The sequence below is a fragment of the Rutidosis leptorrhynchoides genome, chromosome 2, assembly GCF_046630445.1.
Source record: "Rutidosis leptorrhynchoides isolate AG116_Rl617_1_P2 chromosome 2, CSIRO_AGI_Rlap_v1, whole genome shotgun sequence".
In the NCBI taxonomy this organism is placed as follows: Eukaryota; Viridiplantae; Streptophyta; class Magnoliopsida; order Asterales; family Asteraceae; genus Rutidosis; species Rutidosis leptorrhynchoides.
Window position 1 is genome coordinate 685,253,330 of NC_092334.1, and position 20,518 is coordinate 685,273,847.

The 20,518-nt window shown below is 34.5% G+C and overlaps 1 pseudogene; it reads right to left on the minus strand.

Moving 5' to 3' along the window:
• Positions 1 to 11,731: 11,731 nt before the first annotated feature.
• The window catches only part of LOC139890330 (immune-associated nucleotide-binding protein 9-like), a 39,797-nt pseudogene continuing 31,010 nt past the window's right edge, over positions 11,732 to 20,518 (minus strand).

Genomic DNA, 20,518 nt, shown 5'->3' on the forward strand with positions numbered 1-20,518 from the left:
TAGTTTTTAATTAACTAACCCAAAACAGCCCGCGGTGTTACTACGACGGCGTATGTCCGGTTTTACAGTGTTCTTCGTGTTTTCAGGTTTTAAATCATTAAGTTAGCATATCATATAGATAGAGAACATGTGTTTAGTTGATTTTAAAAGTCAAGTTAGAAGGATTAACTTTTGTTTGCGAACAAGTTTAGAATTAACTAAACTATGTTCTAGTGATTACAAGTTTAAACCTTCGAATAAGATAGCTTTATATGTATGAATCGAATGATGTTATGAACATTATTACTACCTCAAGTTTTCTAGATAAAGCTACTGGAAATGAGAAAAATGGATCTAGCTTCAAAGGATCCTTGGATGGCTTGAAAGTTCTTGAAGCAGAATCATGACATGAAAAACAAGTTCAAGTAAGATTTCCACTCGAAATAAGATTGTTATAGTTATAGAAATTGAATCAAAGTTTGAATATGAGTATTACCTTGTATTAGAAAGATATCTTACTGTAAATAAGAAAGATTTCTTGAGGTTGGATGATCACTCTACAAGATTGGAAGTAAGCTAGCAAACTTGGAAGTATTCTTGATTTTATGAAACTAGAACTTGTAGATTTTATGAAGAACACTTAGAACTTGAAGATAGAACTTGAGAGAGATCAATTAGATGAAAAAAATTGAAGAATGAAAGTGTTTGTAGGTGTTTTTGGCCGTTGGTGTATGGATTAGATATAAAGGATATGTAATTTTGTTTTCATGTAAATAAGTCATGAATGATTACTCATATTTTTGTAATTTTATGAGATATTTCATGCTAGTTGCCAAATGATGGTTCCCACATGTGTTAGGTGACTCACATGGGCTGCTAATAGCTGATCATTGGAGTGTATATACCAATAGTACATACATCTAAAAGCTGTGTATTGTACGAGTACGAATACGGGTGCATACGAGTAGAATTGTTGATGAAACTGAACGAGGATGTAATTGTAAGCATTTTTGTTAAGTAGAAGTATTTTGATAAGTGTCTTGAAGTCTTTCAAAAGTGTATGAATACATATTAAAACACTACATGTATATACATTTTAACTGAGTCGTTAAGTAATCGTTAGTCGTTACATGTAAGTGTTGTTTTGAAACCTTTAGGTTAACGATCTTGTTAAATGTTGTTAGCCCAATGTTTATAATATCAAATGAGATTTTAAATTATTATATTATCATCATAATATGATGTATGAATATCTCTTAATATGATATATATACATTAAATGTCGTTACAACGATAATCGTTACATATATGTCTCGTTTCAAAATCATTAAGTTAGTAGTCTTGCTTTTACATATGTAGTTCATTGTTAATATACTTAATGATATGTTTACTTATCATAATATCATGTTAACTATATATATATATCCATATATATGTCATCATATAGTTTTTACAAGTTTTAACGTTCGTAAATCACCGGTCAACTTGGGTGGTCAATTGTCTATATGAAACCTATTTCAATTAATCAAGTCTTAACAAGTTTGATTGCTTAACATGTTGGAAACACTTAACCATGTAAATAACAATTTCATTTAATATATATAAACATGGAAAAGTTCGGGTCACTACAGTACCTACCCGTTAAATAAATTTCGTCCCGAAATTTTAAGCAGTTGGAGGTGTTGACGTATCTTCTGGAAATAAGTGCGGGTATTTCTTCTTCATCTGATCTTCTCATTCCCAGGTGAACTCGGGTCCTCTATGAGCATTCCATCGAACCTTAACAATTGTTATCTTGTTTTGTTTAAGTCTTTTAACCTCACGATCCATTATTTCGACGGGTTCTTCGATGAATTGAAGTTTTTCGTTGATTTTGATTTTGTCTAACGGAATAGTGAGATCTTCTTTAGCAAAACATTTCTTCAAATTCAAGACGTGGAAAGTGTCATGTACAGCCGCGAGTTGTTGAGGTAACTCAAGTCAGTAAGCTACTGGTCCGACACGATCAATAATCTTGAATGGTCCAATATACCTTGGATTTAATTTACCTCGTTTACCAAATCGAACAACGCCTTTCCAAGGTGCAACCTTAAGCATGACCATCTCTCCAATTTCAAATTCTATATCTTTTCTTTTAATGTCGGCGTAGCTCTTTTGTCGACTTTGGGCGGTTTTCAACCGTTGTTGAATTTGGATGATCTTCTCGGTAGTTTCTTGTATTATCTCCGGACCTGTAATCTGTCTATCCCCCACTTCACTCCAACAAATTGGAGACCTGCACTTTCTACCATAAAGTGCTTCAAATGGCGCCATCTCAATGCTTGAATGATAGCTGTTATTGTAGGAAAATTCTGCTAACGGTAGATGTCGATCCCAACTGTTTCCGAAATCAATAACACATGCTCGTAGCATGTCTTCAAGCATTTGTATCGTCCTTTCGCTCTGCCCATCAGTTTGTGGATGATAGGCAGTACTCATGTCTAGACGAGTTCCTAATGCTTGCTGTAATGTCTGCCAGAATCTTGAAATAAATCTGCCATCCCTATCAGAGATAATAGAGATTGGTATTCCATGTCTGGAGATGACTTCCTTCAAATACAGTCGTGCTAACTTCTCCATCTTGTCATCTTCTCTTATTGGCAGGAAGTGTGCTGATTTGGTGAGACGATCAACTATTACCCAAATAGTATCAAAACCACTTGCAGTCCTTGGCAATTTAGTGATGAAATCCATGGTAATGTTTTCCCATTTCCATTTCGGGATTTCGGGTTGTTGAAGTAGACCTGATGGTTTCTGATGCTCAGCTTTGACCTTAGAACACGTCAAACATTCTCCTACGTATTTAGCAACATCGGCTTTCATACCCGGCCACCAAAAATGTTTCTTGAGATCCTTGTACATCTTCCCCATTCCAGGATGTACTGAGTATCTGGTTTTATGAGCTTCTCTAAGTACCATTTCTCTCATATCTCCAAATTTTGGTACCCAAATCCTTTCAGCTCTAACTGGGTTCCGTCTTCCCGAATATTAAGATGCTTCTCCGATCCTTTGGATATTTCATCCTTTAAATTTCCCTCTTTTAAAACTCCTTGTTGCGCCTCCTTTATTTGAGTAGTAAGGTTATTGTGAATCATTATATTCATAGATTTTACTCGAATGGGTTCTCTGTCCTTCCTGCTCAAGGCATCGGCTACCATATTTGCCTTCCCCGGGTGGTAACGAATCTCAAAGTCGTAATCATTCAACAATTCAATCCACCTACGCTGCCTCATATTCAGTTGTTTCTGATTAAATATGTGTTGAAGACTTTTGTGGTCGGTATATATAATACTTTTAACCCCATATAAGTAGTGCCTCCAAGTATTTAATGCAAAAACAACCGCGCCTAATTCCAAATTATGCGTCATATAATTTTGTTCGTGAATCTTCAATTGTCTAGAGGCATAAGCAATCACCTTCATTCGTTGCATTAATACACAACCGAGACCTTGCTTTGATGCGTCACAGTAAATCACAAAATCATCATTCCCTTCAGGCAATGACAATATAGGTGCCGTAGTTAGCTTTTTCTTCAATAACTGGAACGCTTTCTCTTGTTCATCCTTCCATTCAAATTTCTTCCCTTTATGCGTTAATGCAGTCAAGGGTTTTGCTATTCTGGAAAAGTCTTGGATGAACCTTCTGTAGTAACCAGCTAGTCCTAAAAACTGGCGTATGTGTTTCGGAGTTTTCGGGGTTTCCCACTTTTCAACAGTTTCTATCTTTGCCGGATCCACCATAATACCTTCTTTGTTCACTATGTGACCGAGGAATTGAACTTCTTCCAACCAAAATGCACACTTTGAAAACTTAGCGTACAATTCTTCCTTCCTCAATACTTCTAACATCTTTCTCAAATGTTCACCGTGTTCTTGGTCATTCTTTGAGTAAATAAGTATGTCATCAATGAAAACAATGACAAACTTGTCAAGGTATGGTCCACATACTTGGTTCATAAGGTCCATGAACACAGCTGGTGCATTAGTTAAACCAAACGGCATGACCATAAACTCGTAATGACCGTAACGTGTTCTGAAAGCAGTCTTTGGAATATCATCTTCTTTCACCCGCATTTGATGATACCCGGAACGTAAGTCAATCTTTGAATAAACAGACGAGCCTTGTAGTTGATCAAATAAGTCGTCGATTCTCGGTAGTGGGTAGCGGTTCTTAATGGTAAGTTTGTTCAAGTCTCGGTAGTCGATACACAACCTGAATGTACCATCTTTCTTCTTGACAAACAAAATAGGAGCTCCCCACGGTGATGTGCTTGGTCGAATGAAACCACGCTCTAAAAGTTCTTGTAATTGGCTTTGCAGTTCTTTCATCTCGCTGGGTGCGAGTCTGTAAGGAGCACGAGCTATTGGTGCAGCTCCTGGTACAAGATCTATTTGAAATTCAACGGATCGATGTGGGGGTAATCCCGGTAATTCTTTCGAAAATACATCGGGAAATTCTTTTGAGACGGGAACATCATTGATGCTCTTTTCTTCTGTTTGTACTTTCTCGACGTGTGCTAGAACAGCATAGCAACCTTTTCTTATTAGTTTTTGTGCCTTCAAATTACTAATAAGATGTAGCTTCGTGTTGCCCTTTTCTCCGTACACCATTAAGGGTTTTCCTTTTTCTCGTATAATGCGAATTGCATTTTTGTAAAAAATGATCTCTGCTTTCACTTCTTTCAACCAGTCCATACCGATTATCACATCAAAACTCCCTAACTCTACTGGTATCAAGTCAATCTTAAATGTTTCGCTAACCAGTTTAATTTCTCGATTCCGACATATATTATCTGCTGAAATTAATTTACCATTTGTTAATTCGAGTAAAAATTTACTATCCAAAGGCGTCAATGGACAACTTAATTAAGCACAAAAATATCTACTCATATAGCTTCTATCCGCACCCGAATCAAATAAAACGTAAGCAGATTTATTGTCAATAAGAAACGTACCCGTAACAAGCTCCGGGTCTTCCTGTGCCTCTGCCGCATTAATATTGAAAACTCTTCCACGGCCTTGTCCATTCGTGTTCTCCTGGTTCGGGTAATTTCTAATAATGTGGCCCGGTTTTCCACATTTATAACAAACTACATTGGCATAACTTGCTCCGACACTACTTGCTTCGCCATTACTCGTTCTGACACCATTTGTTCCTTTCGTTCTGTTAACCCCTGGTCCGTAGTCCTCACACTTCACCGTGCTATGACCATTTCTTTTACACTTGTTGCAAAATTTGGTGCAGAACCCCGAGTGATACTTTTCACACCTTTGGCATAGCTGCTTCTGATTGTTGTTGTTGTTGTGGTTATTATTGTTGTTGGGATGATTGTTGTAGTTGCTGTTGTTGTTGTTGTTGTTGTTGCTGTTATTGTTGTTGTTGGGCCGTTTGTTGTAGTTGCGATTGATGTTGCGATTGTTGGGATAGTTGTTGCGATTATTGTTGTAATTGTTGTTGTTGTTGTATTGGTGATTCTTATCACCGTTTTCCTCCCACTTTCTTTTGACTTGCTTCACATTGGCCTCTTCAGCAGTCTGTTCTTTAATTCTTTCTTCAATCTGGTTTACTAGTTTGTGAGCCATTCTACATGCCTGTTGTATGGAGGCGGGCTCGTGTGAACTTATATCTTCTTGGATTCTTTCCGGTAATCCTTTCACAAACGCGTCGATCTTCTCATCCTCATCTTCGAATGCTCCCGGACACAATAGGCACAATTCTGTGAATAGTCTTTCGTACGTGGTAATATCAAATCCTTGGGTTCGTAACCCTCTAAGTTCTGTCATGAGCTTATTGACCTCGGTTCTGGGACGGTACTTCTCGTTCATCAAGTGCTTGAATGCTGACCACGGTAGTGCGTAAGCATCATCTTGTCCCACTTGCTCTAGATAGGTATTCCACCATGTTAACGCAGAACCTGTGAAGGTATGCGTAGCGTACTTCACTTTGTCCTCTTCAGTACACTTACTTATGGCAAACACCGATTCGACCTTCTTGGTCCACCGTTTCAATCCGATCGGTCCTTCGGTTCCATCAAATTCCAAAGGTTTGCAGGCAGTGAATTCTTTGTAGGTGCATCCTACACGATTTCCTGTACTGCTAGATCCAAGGTTATTGTTGGTATGTAGCGCAGCCTGTACTGCGGCTATGTTTGAAGCAAGAAAGGCACGAAATTCCTCTTCGCTCATATTCAAGGTGTGTCGAGTAGTCGGTGCCATTTCCTTCAAAATAGTCAAATGAAACGAGTTAATCATATAGAATATCAAGAGTAGTCAATAGTATTTCGTAGCGTAATATGAACTTATTTATAAAATCTCTTTCTTCATATTAGCGTTTTATACTCTTTAATTCGGGTAGTACCTACCCGTTAAGTTCATACTTAGTAGCTAACATACCATTTCAACTACTACAATTCTATATGAAAAACTAATCACAAAAACAAAAAAAAACAAAAAATATATATCATATTCAAGCCTTTATACAATAACTTGCAAACTTACAATACCGCTATTTTACATATAGCATGAAATATAGCACATAAAACTTTGATACAAAGTAGTTGCGAAGATAATTCTAGTTAATAAATAAGGCGTTTAGCAAAGGCAATAAAGACACGTAATTCATACGTCCAGAAACAAGTCATGCATTCTGGTTTTACTAATACCACTTCCCATCCTTGGTTTTGTGAAACATAACCGTTATGACCGATAGTAAGACAATGTGTTGTAACGTCATCAAAAGGATGAAGGTTACGTAATGTCCAACAGTTCCGTAACAATCTAAAAACCTCATTTCTTACCCCAATTACCGACTCCGTCACTTGTGGGAACGTTTTGTTTAATAGTTGTAGCCCGATGTTCTTGTTCTCACTTTGGTGAGAAGCGAACATTACTAACCCGTAAGCATAACATGCTTCTTTATGTTGCATGTTAGCCGCTTTTTCTAAATCACGAAGTCCTATATTCGGATATATTGAGTCAAAATAATTTCTTAACCCGTTGCGTAAAATAGCATTTGGGTTCCCCGCAATATATGCGTCAAAGTAAATACATCGTAACTTATAGATTTCCCAATGTGATATCCCCCATCTTTCGAACGAAAGCCTTTTATAAACCAAGGCATTCTTGGAACGTTCTTCGAATGTTTTACAAACTGATCTCGCCTTAAATAGTTGTGCCGAGGAATTCTGACCGACTCTAGACAAGATTTCATCAATCATGTCTCCGGGTAGGTCTCTTAAAATATTGGGTTGTCTATCCATTTTGTGTTTTTAAACTGTAAAATAGACAAGAGTTAGATTCATAAAAAAATACTTATTAATACAAGTAATTTTTACATATATCATAAAGCATAAGCACACTATATTACATATATTACACCACACGCATACAACTATCTTATTCCGACTCGCTCGTTTCTTCTTCTTCAGTTTTGGTTCGTTTTGCCAAGTTTCTAGGGATATATGATGTTCCCCTAATACGAGCCGTCGTTTTCCACATTGGTTTAGAAAAAACCTGGTGGTTTAGAAGTTTCCGGGTTATTGTCACAACTTAAGAAATACGGGTGTTGACGATACATATAAAGTTCATCGGGTTTGGAATCGAATTTCTCTATGTTTATGCCCTTTCCCTTATTGTTCTCTTTTGCCTTATTAAATTGTGTTGGGGTAATTTCTATAACATCATCGGAATCCTTGTCGGGATCCGATTCATCGGAGAATTGGTAATCCTCCCAATACTTTGCTTTCTTGGCGGAAACACCATTGACCATAATTAACTTTGATCGGTTGGTTGAGGATTTTCTTCTACTTAACCGTTTTATTATTTCCCCCACTCGTTCTATCTCTTCTTCCGATTCCGATTCTTCTTCCGGTTCCGATTCTTCTTCCGGTTCCGACTCTTCTTCCGGTTCCTCTTCGGGAACTTGTGAATTAGTCCACGAATCATTCCAATTTACATTTGACTCTTCATTATTATTATTAGGTGAGTCAATGGGACTTGTTCTAGAGGTAGACATCTATCACATAATATCAAACACGTTAAGAGATTAATATATCACATAATATTCACATGTTAAAAATATTTAGTTTCCAACAAAATTTGTTAAGCAATCATTTTTCAAGTAAACACGGTCGAAGTCCAGACTCACTAATGCATCCTAACAAACTCGATAAGACACACTAATGCAAAATTCTAGTTCTCTAAGACCAACGCTCGGATACCAACTGAAATGTCCCGTTCTTATTGATTAAAAACGTTCCATATTAATTGATTTCGTTGCGAGGTTTTGACCTCTATATGAGACGTTTTTCAAAGACTGCATTCATTTTAAAACAAACCATAACCTTTATTCCATCAATAAAGGTTTAAAAAGCTTTACGTAGATTATCAAATAATGATAATCTAAAATATCCTGTTTACACATGACTATTACATAATGGTTTACAATACAAATATGTTACAACGAAATAAGTTTCTTGAATGCAGTTTTTACACAATATCATACAAGCATGGACTCCAAATCTTGTCCTTATTTAAGTATACGATAGCGGAAGCTCTTAATAATCACCTGAGAATAAACATGCTTAAAACGTCAACAAAAAATGTTGGTGAGTTATAGGTTTAACCTATATATATCAAATCGTAACAATAGACCACAAGATTTCATATTTCAATATACATCCCATACATAGAGATAAAAATCATTCATATGGTGAACACCTGGTAACTGACATTAACAAGATGCATATATAAGAATATCCCCATCATTCCGGGACACCCTTCGGATATGATATAAATTTCGAAGTACTAAAGCATCCGGTACTTGGATGGGGTTTGTTAGGCCCAATAGATCTATCTTTAGGATTCACGTCAATTAGGGTGTCTGTTCCCTAATTCTTAGATTACCAGACTTAATAAAAAGGGGCATATTCGATTTCGATAATTCAACCATAGAATGTAGTTTCACGTACTTGTGTCTATTTTGTAAATCATTTATAAAACCTGCATGTATTCTCATCCTAAAAATATTAGATTTTAAAAGTGGGACTATAACTCACTTTCACAGATTTTTACTTCGTCAAGAAGTAAGACTTGGCCACTGGTTGATTCACGAACCTATAACAAATATGTACATATATATCAAAGTATGTTCAAAATATATTTACAACACTTTTAATACATTTTGATGTTTTAAGTTCATTAAGTCAGCTGTCCTCGTTAGTAACCTACAACTAGTTGTCCAAAGTTAGATGTACAGAAAAAAAAATTGATATATATTATCTTGAATCAATTCACGACCCAGTGTATACACGTCTCAGGCTAGATCACAACTCAAAGTATATATATTTTTGGAATCAACCTCAACCCTGTATAGCTAACTCCCACATTACTGCATATAGAGTGTCTATGGTTGTTCCAAATAGTATATACACATGGGTCGATATGATATGTCAAAACATTTGCATACGTGTCTATGGTATCCCAATATTACAAAATATATTAGAATACATGTATAATATAATATAAGTTAGCTAGGATATGATTAATATAGATTTGTTACCAATTTTCACGTTGCTACAACAAGAAAAATTATCCAATCTTGTTTTACCCATAACTTCTTCATTTTAAATCCGTTTTGAGTGAATCAAATTGCTATGATTTCATATTGAACTCTATTTTATGAATCTAAATAGAAAATGTATAGGTTTATAGTCGGAAATATAAGTTACAAGTCGTTTTTGTAAAGGTAGTCATTTCAGTCGAAAGAACGACGTCTAGATGACCATTTTAGAAAACATACTTTCACTTTGAGTTTAATCATGATTTTTGGATATAGTTTCATGTTCATAAGAAAAATCATTTTCCCAGAAGAACAAATTTTAAATCAAAGTTTATCATAGTTTTTAATTAACTAACCCAAAACAGCCTGCGGTGTTACTACGACGGCGTATGTCCGGTTTTACAGTGTTCTTCGTGTTTCCAGGTTTTAAATCATTAAGTTAGCATATCATATAGATATAGAACATGTGTTTAGTTGATTTTAAAAGTCAAGTTAGAAGGATTAACTTTTGTTTGCGAACAAGTTTAGAATTAACTAAACTATGTTCTAGTGATTACAAGTTTAAACCTTCGAATAAGATAGCTTTATATGTATGAATCGAATGATGTTATGAACATCATTACTACCTCAAGTTTTCTGGATAAAGCTACTGGAAATGAGAAAAATGGATCTAGCTTCAAAGGATCCTTGGATGGCTTGAAAGTTCTTGAAGCAGAATCATGACACGAAAAACAAGTTCAAGTAAGATTTCCACTCGAAATAAGATTGTTATAGTTATAGAAATTGAATCAAAGTTTGAATATGAGTATTACCTTGTATTAGAAAGATATCTTACTATAAATAAGAAAGATTTCTTGAGGTTGGATGATCACTCTACGAGATTGGAAGTAAGCTAGCAAACTTGGAAGTATTCTTGATTTTATGAAACTAGAACTTGTAGATTTTATGAAGAACACTTAGAACTTGAAGATAGAACTTGAGAGAGATCAATTAGATGAAGAAAATTGAAGAATGAAAGTGTTTGTAGGTGTTTTTAGCCGTTGGTGTATGGATTAGATATAAAGGATATGTAATTTTGTTTTCATGTAAATAAGTCATGAATGATTACTCATATTTTTGTAATTTTATGAGATATTTCATGCTAGTTGCCAAATGATGGTTCCCACATGTGTTAGGTGACTCACATGGGCTGCTAAGAGCTGATCATTAGAGTGTATATACCAATAGTACATACATCTAAAAGCTGTGTATTGTACGAGTACGAATACGGGTGCATACGAGTAGAATTGTTGATGAAACTGAACGAGGATGTAATTGTAAGCATTTTTGTTAAGTAGAAGTATTTTGATAAGTGTCTTGAAGTCTTTCAAAAGTGTATGAATACATATTAAAACACTACATGTATATACATTTTAACTGAGTCGTTAAGTCATCGTTAGTCGTTACATGTAAGTGTTGTTTTGAAACCTTTAGGTTAACGATCTTGTTAAATGTTGTTAGCCCAATGTTTATAATATCAAATGAGATTTTAAATTATTATATTATCATGATAATATGATGTATGAATATCTCTTAATATGATATATTTATACATTAAATATCGTTACAACGATAATCGTTACATATATGTCTCGTTTCAAAATCATTAAGCTAGTAGTCTTGCTTTTACATATGTAGTTCATTGTTAATATACTTAATAATATGTTTACTTATCATAATATCATGTTAACTATATATATATATATATATATATATATATATATATATATATATATATATATATATATATATATATATATATATATATATATATATATATATATATATATATATCCATATATATGTCATCATATAGTTTTTACAAGTTTTAACGTTCGTGAATCACTGGTCAACTTGGGTGGTCAATTGTCTATATGAAACCTATTTCAATTAATCAAGTCTTAACAAGTTTGATTGCTTAACATGTTGGAAACACTTAACCATGTAAATAACAATTTCATTTAATATATATAAACATGAAAAAGTTCGGGTCACTACAGTTCAAGCCAGATGCAACATATAGAATAAAAAGTCTCTTAAAAATAAACCAAGTCAAATACCACATAATAATTTTAAGCAACATAATAAACTTAAACAATCACTACAAGCGTAGCATTTATAAAATAACACAGCCTCCTTGTTGCCGGCGAGCATCTTCCTCCCGTTGCCGCCGATGATGCTCATCCCTCCTCCGCTTCTCTTCCTGCTGTTTCTTTCTTTTCTGTTCCTCCTCCACCTTTTCTCTCTTTTTTGCAGCTTCCATCTCTTTTTTTGTCACACCCCCAGTTAGGGCCTGGGCGAAATGTGATTCAATATCATAATACATACCAACATATTATAAAATGAGAACAAATACTATATGAATAAAACCTAATTTGCAGCGGAAGGATTAATAATGTCGTTACAAGAATTATAAATTGTTCAAATGCAGAAAAGTAAATATGCGATAAGTCTTGATCCTAGCCAAGTAAGTCATCACGTAAGCAGTAGATATAGAGGTCCTGATCATTCAGTACCTGAGACAAACATGCTAAAAGTGTCAACCAAAAAGGTTCAGTGAAATTCATAGGTTTAACAAATATGATTGACCGTTTGTTCTTAGACCACAAGATTTGTTATAAAAGTAGATCACGCAGATCCAAAAGTAGTACTGATTCGTGATATTTTAGACTAAACGTTTATTTTGTTGCCCCTATGATAAGTTGACAGTACCTTATCACCATGTTTAAATCATTATTAAGTAATACAAAGACATCGCGGTCAAATTTATCGGGGACGTTACTCCCGATAGGCCTACCCCCAATAATTAAGAATGCCTTATCCTGAAAGCAATTAAAAAATATCACTGTGGGGTCTTAATAGCATAAGCTAGTCATAGCACAGTTTAAGTTCGTACTTGTGTCTAAGTTGTTTAAAGTATAAAAGCAGCATGTGTCTCACCCCAGTAAGTATAAAAAGTGCTATAGCAATAAGAGTGGGGCTATGAAAGTCACCTTAGTAATTCGATGAGATAAAGTAATCCTTAAAGAGGAAGTATGGATGATCGAAGCACGGAATAAGTCAACCTAAGAATAAGTTGAGAATAGTTTAGATGTTTTGCCCGTATTATGATAAGTGTAAGTATTTTCTTTTATAGTAAGTTTAAAGAAGGTTTATCGTTTTGGATAGGCTTTTCATACTAGACAAGCTTCCAATCTAACACTTTCAATTTAAAATGGCCTTTTCAGGTCATAGGTTTCTGAGCCACAGGATCCTTTAACTCGGTAATCCAAACTCTCCGCCTAGACTTTCGAGCGTCCATCCACTCGAGAAAGATCAAGATCTATACCCATCTAATATACCGTTCCAATACGTTTTTAGGTGCATATAGGAATACAACACTTTAAATACTTTATACAATAAGTATTTACTTAAGTTCGATTGTATTATCGTTATTAAGATTGTTTGGTTTTTAAATCCTAATAATAAGTAGGATATATTTAAGTAGGTAAACAAGTGTTATACATAGAAATTGTGTTTTATGAATGGGTATGTATTAATATCAAGTTAATATGTATATATATATATATATATATATATATATATATATATATATATATATATATATATATATATATATATCTTATATGTTAAAATATGTATAGTTTAATTTTAAGTTTTATGTCAATATAAGTACCAATAATTATCTAAAAATGCTAACAAGTATTTTATTGATTTCATAACAGTAAGTGACATGTATAAAACATTATAAAAATTTTCTATACATAAATATTAAGTTTTATGTATTAAAATTTTTTTTATAGCTAAAATACAAATAAATAGATAAACAAGTTTAACAACATATTTTATATTTTTCTTAGGTTCTACTGACCAAAATAAACTTAGGAAAAATTTATAAATTTTTGTTATGGTGTAAAAGTATTTATTTCTAATTTCTTTTTCGGTTTAAGATAAATCAAAGTTTATAAAGTAATAATTATTATATCAACTCAATTAATTCATCTAAAATTTTCATATGCCTAATATAGTGTATTAAGCTTAGAAAAATTATTTGTACATTTATATTAATAGTTTAACTATTTAATTCAACTTTTGTATTGTTTTTAGTTTAAATTCGGAATTAAATAGAAATATATAATTATTAATTCTAAAAATAATTTTTATAACTTTCTTATTAGTTTCTAAGTAATTTCCATTGATTATTGTAGTCATAAACATGTTATATCATTAAATTCTATTTTTCTTTTTAAAACAGATTTTCCGGTACTGTAGCAAAAGTAGAAGAAAATACAAATTAATTATTTAAAATGACAAATAAATCAAACATAAATTTTTATAATTACTTTTATGACCTAAGGAACAAGCGAAAATTATAAAACATAATATATAAAATTGTTTACTATTTATTTCTTCATTATCTATATATACTGAATATAAAAAAGTCAGTTTTTGATTTTTAATAAATATAAATTCGAATGTATAATTCATAAAAATAATTTTTATAGTCATTAGGATACTTAATACTAATTATCATGTATTTACATTATTTATTATAATTAATTTCGTATTTATTTGGTATTTAACATAAAACTAGCACAAAAATATGATAAAAACTAAATAAAAACTATAAAAATAATATAGAGAACTTACAAAAATAATTTTTGCAGAGGTTTGAGAGTATGATCTTCAAGTGAGAATAAATTTTTGAGGTGTAAAGGATTTTGAAAGAAATGACTAGTATTTATAGGTGAAAACTTGGTAAAAAAATGTATAAAAGAAATAAAAAGAAAAAGAAAAGAAAAATAAAAATATTAATAATTGTATCAGCCCATAATTTGTATTAAATAAATAAAAGTGTTTTTATAAATCTAGATCTAGATCTAGAATAAAATTAAAAAAAATAAAAAGCAAAAAGTATTAAAAAAAATTTTTTGTTTACTATTCGGCGCTACAGTAACTTTTATATATATATATATATATACATATATATATATATATACATATATATATATATATATATATATATATATATATATATATATATATATATATATTTACAATGACTATAACCTTCATTTTTATAAAAGATATCATTGTATAGATTAGTTTTTGTAAGTGGTAACATATTTACATAAACTTTACATCTTATAAACATGTATATACTTTTTAGTTATATATAAATATATATGTATATATAACTTTGTCAAGTATAAAGTTTATAAATTTAACTAATAAACTTATGTTACTTGATATGAATTTATATGTTGTAAACTTATTTATTTTATGTATACATTATATAAATTACTTGATAAGTTTAGGTTTCGTTATATAATATAAACTTATAGATGTACTTTGTTGAATAATATTTATTCGTTTAACGTTTGTTAGTTTCGTATATATATATAACGACCATTCATTAATACTTAATCTTTTTTTTTCGGGCATTTTAAATTATACGGAAGAAAATATAGATGAAAAAATGAGGGTCGTTATAGTACCTCCCCGTTAATGAAAACTTCGTCCCGAAGTTTTAAGTGGAGTTTCCGTCTGCTTCATCAACAGTTGGGAAGAGATGGGGGTATTTCCGTATCATTTGGTCTTTGCGTTCCCAGGTATATTCGGGGCCTCTACGCGAATTCCAACGGACTTTAACAATAGGTATGTTGCTCTTACGAGTTTCTTTGACCTCTTCTTTCATAATCTCTATAGGTTCTTCGATAAAGTGCATTTGCTCATCAATGCGGATATCATCCAAAGGAATAATAAGAGTATCTTCGGCGAGACACTTTTTCAGATTTGAGACATGAAACACATCATGTACTTGACTTAGTTCAGCTGGAAGTTCTAATCGATACGCAACGGGACCGATTCTTTGAATAACTTTGAAAGGTCCAACATAACGCGGACTGAGTTTACTTCGTTTACCGAAGCGGATAACACCCTTCCAAGGAGATACTTTCAACATAACGTTATCTCCAACTTGGAATTCTAACGGTTTTCGGTAAGGGTCGGCATAACTCTTTTGTCGACTACGAGCGGTTTCTAAACGCTTCTTGATTTGCACTATCTTTTCGGAAGTTTCATGAATAAGTTAAGGACCAGTTAATTGTCTGTCCTCGAGTTCATCCCAACACAATGGAGATCTACATTTGTGACTGTATAAAGCTTCGAATGGTGCAGCTTTAATACTAGAGTGATAGCTGTTGTTGTAAGAAAACTCGGCTAAAGGTAGGTGTTTATCCCACCCTTTACCGAAATCGATAACACATGCTCGTAGCATATCCTCCAAAGTTTGGATAGTTCGTTCACTTTGACCGTCCGTTTGCGGATGATAAGCTGTACTCCTGTCGAGTCGAGTTCCAAGAGACGCTTGCAAGGATTTCCAGAAATTGGAAGTAAATCGACTATCGCGATCCGAGATAATAGAAGTAGGGACACCGTGACGAGTAACAATCTCTTTAACATAGAGTTGAGCTAACTTTTCCATTCTGCCAGTCTCTTTGATTGGTATGAAATGTGCAGACTTAGTGAGACGATCAACTATGACCCAGATCGTATCATTGCCATTTGCAGTCTTAGGCAATTTTGTGATAAAGTCCATAGCTATACCATCCCATTTCCACTGTGGAATATCGAGTTGAGTTAGAAGACCAGAAGGCTTTTGGTGCTCGGCTTTGACTTTCGAACAAGTAAGACACTTACTCACATAAGTAGCAATGTCACCTTTCATGTTGGGCCACCAGTAGAACTCTTTCATATCCTGATACATTTTACTAGAACCGGGATGAATAGAATACCTAGTCTTATGTGCTTCATCCAAGACTAGTTCACGGAGATTACCATAACGAGGAACCCAAATTCGATTACCAAAGTATCTTGTACCATTGGACTTAACTTGCAGTTGGTTTTCGAAATTTATAGGTCCTTCACCTTCGATAAGTGTCGGTTTAATAGCTTCCAATTGAGCTTCACAGATTCGTGAAATAAGATTCGATTTGATTTTTAGGTTTAAAGCATGAACACGTTTAACATCGTCTTTTTGGCTAAGGGCATCGGCAACTACATTCGTCTTGCCAGGATGATATTTCAGCTCACAATGATAATCGTTCAATGTCTCGAGCCATCGGCTTTGCCTCATATTCAGCTGTTTTTGATCAAAGATGTGTCGAAGACTTTTATGGTCAGTGTACACGGTAAAATAGGTACCATAGAGATAATGTCTCCATATCTTTAATGCAAATACCACGGCACCTATTCGTGTTTCTTCAACTGTCTAGATGCGTAGGCAATAACCTTTTCACGTTGCATTAAAACACAACCAAAGCCTTGCTTTGAGGCATCACAGTAAACAACAAAATCTTCAGTACCTTCAGGTAAAGATAGAATCAGGGCTGTGGTCAACTTCTCCTTCAGAATCTTGAAAGCAGATTCCTGTTCTTCGGACCACTCAAACTTCCTCCCTTTTTGAGTTAGCTTCGTAAGAGGTTTGGCAAGAAGGGAAAAATCCTTTATGAATCTCCGATAATAACCGGCAAGTCCCAAAAATTGACGAATATGCTTCGCAGTCTTTGGTATCTCCCAGTTCTGGATAGCGGTAATCTTAGCTGGATCGACATGTATTCCTTTACTATCAACAACGTGTCCAAGGAATTGTATGGTTCTAAGCCAAAACTCACACTTAGAAAATTTTGCGTAGAGTTGTTCTTTTCTTAAGAGTTCAAGAATCAATCGTAAATGTTGCTCATGTTCTTTCTCGCTTTTAGAATAGATCTAGATGTCATCGATGAAAACAATAATTAATTTATCAAGGTAAGGCTTGCAAACACGGTTCATAAGATCCATAAATACGGCTGGAGCATTGGTTAAACCGAAAGGCATAACACAAAATTCGTAATGTCCGTATCGGGTGCGGAATGCAGTCTTAGGAATGTCGGATTCCTTGACTCTGAGCTGGTGATAACCGGATCTTAAATCAATCTTAGAATAAATGCTTGACCCTTGAAGTTGGTCGAATAGATCATCAATGCGAGGTAACGGGTAACGGTTCTTTATGGTAAGCTTGTTGAGCTCTCGGTAATCAATACACATTCTCAACGTACCATCCTTCTTTTTGACAAATAAGACAGGAGCTCCCCACGGGGACGTACTTGGATGAATAAAACCTAGATCCAAAAGTTCTTGGAGTTGGTTAGAAAGTTCCTTCATTTCGGAAGGTGCTAAACGATACGGTGCTTTAGCAATGGGTGCAGCACCTGGAGATAAATCGATTTGAAATTCAACTTGACGAGGTGGTGGAAGACCAGGGAGGTTTTCGGGAAACACATCGGGAAAATATTTAACAACCGGGACATTTTCAATACGCATTTCTTCGAATTTGATCATTTTAACGTGAGCTAGTATGGCGGAGTAACCTTTCACAGGGTACTTACGGGCTTTAAGACATGAGATGATATTAATATTGGAACAACTTCGTTCGCCTTGGATAATAAGAGTTTCTCCACTTCCTAACGGAATTTGAACGGTCTTATCGAAACACATGATGGCTGCTCTCAATGGACCTAACCAATCCATTCCAACCACTACATCGAAACTACCTAGCTCGACTGGTAAAAGGTCTATCTTGAATTCCTTATCGGCTAGAATTAGGTTGCAGTTTTTATATATTTTATCAATTTTCATTAACTTCCCATTAGCCACTTCTACTAATCGTCTGGTTTGTAGGGTTTGGGGCTTTTCAGTAAAAAGGGTGCAAAACTCATTTGACACATAACTCTTATCGGCTCCCATATCAAATAAAATAGTGGCATAACAATTATTGACGAGGTACGTACTGGTAATGACCTCATCCTCATCACTGGCTTCTGCAGCAGTAATCACAAAAGCACGACCTTTGGCAGTAGCATTTGCTCCAGTAGCTGGAGTATCTTTCTTCTTTGGACAATTCGGGCTAATATGCCCCTTTTCACCACAAGTATAGCATGTTGGAGGAGCTCTAGCCGGAACAATGGCTCTATTCTGAGGTAGGGTTCTACAAGTCTTTGCAGCATGGCCTATCTTCTTACATATTGTACACACAGCAGTGCACTTTCCCGGATGATGCCTTTCACATCTAGAACAAAACGGACTAGTACCCTGATAACCGGGTCTCGTACCATTCGCCGGTTTCTTATTAACATTTTGAGCTGAACCCTGAGATGTTTCAAATTTCCTCTTATTGTCACCGTTTTTAACTTCGACTTGTTTATTAGCCGAAACTCTCCTACGTTTAGCCATCATTAAACTCTGTGCCATGTGGATCACAGCATCCACAGTAACCTTCTCGGCAGAAATCACATTCCCTTGAACATCCTAGGGTAGACCCTCTATATACCGCTCTATCTTGCGGGCTTCAGTTGGGAACATTTCGGGACATAAGGTACAGAGCTCCAGAAAACGATTGGTATAGCTTTCGATATCGGTTCCTTTAACTCTGAGTTCCCAGAACTCAACTTCGAGCTTTTGGACTTGACTTCTTGGGCAAAACTTATTGACCATCATTCCTTTGAGTTCATCCCATGGGGTAGCATTAGCATTATCTATTCCCACAGATTTGGTATGAGCAGTCCACCATGTCATAGCATTGCCAGTGAGTGAACTTGTGGAAAACTTCACTCGATCATTATCTCCACAGTTACAGACACGGAAGATTGATTCTAGCTTTTCAAACCATCGAACCAGTTCTACGGCTTCTTCTTTTCCACTAAAAGTGGGTGGTTTACAGTTCTTAAAATCTTTATAGGAGCAAGTTTTAGGAGGAACATTATGATTGTTGTTGTTATTGTTATTGCCTTGGGCGGCAGCCAGCAACAATTGAAATTGCTCAGAAGAAAGAGTGACATATGGCATAAGATTGTTGTTGTTGTTGTTACCACGAGTTGACTCAGCCATTGATCTTCAATACATAAATACATTATTAGTTGAAGAATCAAGGTGTTATAAGTTCATAATCAAGATTTACAACGTTTGCACAACACACATAGGTGAATAAGACAATATGCTTAAATAAACACTTAACATTATTAGAAACGAGGCATTATATAAGCCTTTATTACACGAGTTTGGAATGGAAAAAGTTTAGGCATAAGCCTTTACATAGATAGGTAAATGGAAAAATATGAAACAAAAGATAGGTTTTAGTTCTTCTTTTTCTCGTTCTCAGCTTCCTTCATAAATTTCTCTATCTTTTCATTTTTCTCCTTTTGTTTCTCGTGGAGGTATTCAAGATTATTGTTGAGGTTAGTGATGCGGCTGTTGACAAAGTTGTCGTTGAAATCCTTGATAGCCAGTTGATGATTGATCCGGTTTTTCTCTATTTTCATCTTAGACTCAACTAGTTCTTGGAGGTAGGCAAGAGATTGCTTTCCCCAACGGGTATTCCGTTCTTCCTCAGTCTTCACTTTGATTACTGTCTCCATCACTTTGTCCATGTTATTTTTTACAAGTTTTTCTAGTCTTTCAGTTTGAGAGTCGAAGGACTCTTTGATGATTTCTTTCAAGATTTTGTTTTCATTTTCTAGGTTGTTTAGACGCACTTCTATTCGAGCAACATGACGTCTACTAAACTCCCTATTCTTCTCACAACTACTCTGAAGGTTGAGGATATCAGACTTCACCCTTACGTGTTCCATGTTATTACAAAATAATGGATCGGCTTCTCTAGTGGCGGCGGGTTCGGGTTGTTTTCTATTTCGAGATGAGTTTTCAGATGATTCTTTAATAGGCTCTTCTTCAGGCTCATAACCTGAGAAGTCACTATCGTAGTTAGGGAGGTCTTGAAGAGCATTCCGTTTGGGAGTATTCATCGGTTGATGAGAGTCAGCAGTATTGGCATGATGTTTTCCTTTGCTTTTATTTCTCGGGGTTG